The sequence below is a fragment of the Typopeltis vanoorti genome, chromosome 15 (genome assembly GCF_054136105.1).
Source record: "Typopeltis vanoorti isolate ZY-2024b chromosome 15, IOZ_Tvanoo_1.0, whole genome shotgun sequence".
Classification (NCBI taxonomy): Eukaryota; Metazoa; Arthropoda; class Arachnida; order Uropygi; family Thelyphonidae; genus Typopeltis; species Typopeltis vanoorti.
In genome coordinates, this window is record NC_143563.1 from 61133749 (window position 1) to 61137109 (window position 3361).

A 3361-nucleotide genomic window follows, 5' to 3' on the forward strand; every position below is an offset into this window, starting at 1 on the left:
AACAAAATAATATATTATGTTTTATTTACTATAATAATAACATATAATCGAATTTATAATCCAACTTACCCACTCCATAGTAGATCTGCCATTCAACGCTTACGAAACAGTTCAATCAACTAAGTACTATTAAGCATTTAGTTTATCTTTTGAAGAATCTAGTTTTCGTATGCTAATAAAACCATTTCGGTTATCTGGAAACTTGTTTAATATTAACAATAGCATAATTCAGCACAAAACATAAAATAATATAATCTTCAATCAGATCCTCTTCTTTAAATATATGTAACTAGTTTACCAAAAAGTAAGTTGAAATGTTTTGTAGAAAAAGTTTCTAAATTAAACACATCCCATTTGAATTTTAACCTCATTAATCAAAGCAATACGTTAATAGCACTGATACACATAAAAAGTCAATTGAAATATACTAATACGCTACAATCCTCTTCTTATTTTTGAATCTCAACCTATTTCCTAACTTCAAAGGATCACTAACACTTGAGTCTCCATACGCATAGTACTATTAATCAACCATATTGTTGTATTACACCGCCTTCTATTTTCGTAACACATTATGAATAAAATAACAATTATCTCAGCATCGCCCTCTCAGTAATTTTAACATAAAAAATAATAATTTACATCCAAAAAATAGCATCTACTTCTCGGTAGATGATATTTTAATACAGTGTATAAATATATAAAATATATAAATTCGCTAACTCATTTGATTTCCCAAAGGGAGCGCGAGCGAGGCTGCTTAATCCAAATAATAAACTTTTGGAATACCCTGGGGGGGGGGAGGCAAAAGTGGTAACCATAATTCAAATATCTATAAATAATTATTGCGCAATAGTATTCTAATTTCTACATGACTGAAGTGAATATCTGTTTGAGTATAACTAAGAAAGAAAAAATATAGATACGTTGATTCATTCCATTTAATAAAAGTCTTCTCACTTCATAATATTTATTTAATTATATATTCTGTTTTTTAATAACGACTAGCAGGTACAGAAAAATATAATTTCGTAACTCCAATATATTTCTTACTTATTCATCATATTTTTTATTATATGTTTACTTCAGTTGCATACTAGTCACCCACTCCCCTCCTACTGTTGGGTTGTTAGATGCTAAGTCTCATTAGAGTGCGTCAGGACTATAGTGAGATAATCTTGTGGAGATAATCAGGTATTATTTCCTTGTTCTACCATCTGATTCATACACGTCCAGTTATACTCCTTGGGACTCAGAACAGGTTATCAAATTAGGTGTCCTGGTATCATTTGAAGGACCACCCATATCACTTGTTACAAGTTCTTCACATCAAGTTACAAATAACATGCCTGGACTTATGACCTGTGCTAGATTGATCGACACTCTCTCTCATCTTCAGGTGGAATGTGATCCTTGTTTAGGTGCACAGACCTAGCCTCTTACTATAATACAACAAAAAACAACTTGGTGCAGAGTTGCCACCGTTAAGAAGATGTAAAAGAGGAAGGCCTAGGAAAAGATTTCCTCGCGACTCAATTAGTAAATGTATAAAGAAAGAGGTGAAGGTAAGACCCATAGACCTGATCACAACAGGGGTGCTCCAGGGTATTAATGTGGGGGCACTGCCGATCAGAAGAGAAGGAAAAGCACACTTTTCAATACCTGACTCTCCATTAATTCAAGTTTCCCTTCCTCATTCATATGTAAACAGTAGTGTAACTCAGACATCATTTTCCAATGATCCGTGTTCTGTAATGGTGGAAGGATCGCGATCTGGAGACGATCAGTAATTGATAGAGTTATCTCTATTATCACAGATTATGACAACAGGTGGTATATATGCTGACAGAATACATCAAAATACTTTGATATCATTTGGACATCCTCATTTATCACCTGTTTTTTTTTTTTTTTTTAAGACGATAGTAGCTCTTCGGCAAATTATATAGGTACGTCTGGAGTACTTGTTATCCCGAGTTCAAGTAATGGACGGTTAGCCAAACAAAAACCTCATTAAGCGGTGCTACTAAAAGGCATTTGGAAGGAGTCGTATGCTTGGAAAGAGAAGAAAGAAGTCTCCCCCTCTCAATAGCTAATCAGTTCTAGTTCCACTGACTAAGCTGAAACATGTTGCTCCATTTATCCATTCATCTACGAGATGTCAAACTCAAGTTGATGTGGATTTACAATCCTGTGAAAATGGCCTACCATTTATTTTTTGACCTTCAATGTCTAGATTGCGAGGCCTTGAAAGAGAAATGGATGTAGTCAGAAACGAAGCGGAATGTATGAAAGCTGAATTGAGGATAATGAATAGAACTCTTGAGAATAGTTTAGTTAATGCGACAAGAACAAGAATGGGTCGGAAAGTGAAAGAAAGCCAGGTGAATATGAGAACAAGGGAGAGAGTGGAAGAGATAGGAAGTCGAGAGAACGAAACAACATTAGAAAGAGAGATAATGAGAGGATGCAGTAAAAGTACGGAAGAAAGGGAAAGCATGATAAAGAGAAGGAATGAAAGTGCGAAACTAATTCGAGAGTATGGGAAAAGATGGCGTGAAGGACCCTAGTGTGTGAGTAGTAATGAAGCCATGTATAATATATAGCGATTCAGGTTGTGCAGAGTAACATGTTTGAGCAGTGCTTTCCTGGTGGAACAATGGAGAGAATGACTTTAGCAATGAAGAGAGGATAGAATCGGACGAGATGATAGTAATGGCTGGTACTAATGACTTGAAGAGCAGCGTTAATCGGGTGGGAAAGGATTTGAGAGCAATTTTCAAGCAATTTTCCTGTGTAGCTGAAAAGTGTGAGAGGTAGGGTAGTGAGTGTACTTTTTTCGCTTTGATAATGCAGAGTTAAGTAGAAAAAGCGGTGATAAGGAATGATATGATTACAAGAATGTGTAGGAAAAAGAAGTCAGGAATATTTTTATATTTGGAGTGCGTTTGATGGTAAAAGAAAGCTGTAAGCAAAACATGGGTTGCATCTGCATAGGGAGGGACACAAGATTTTAGAGAGGTTTGCTGTTTTCTGAGCAAGTGGAAATGTTTGGAAAGGAAAATTATGATTAGTAGGGTTGAGAGTAGGAAGTACAGTCTCATGTGGAGAAGATGATTCAAGGATAAGGTAATGTTGAGGGCATTGGAGATTATGGGAAATGATAGATGTGCGGACAGGAGAAATAACTTAGCTGACGCTTATACAGAGAGGACTAAGAAGTTCCTTTTTCTCTGTACTAATGCCAGGAGCATTAGGAATAAAGGGAATGAATTAGTAGCACTGATGGATTCAATCTCTCCTAAAATTATTGGCATTACTAAAACATGGTTGACCGAGGATGATGTCTTGACAAAATGGA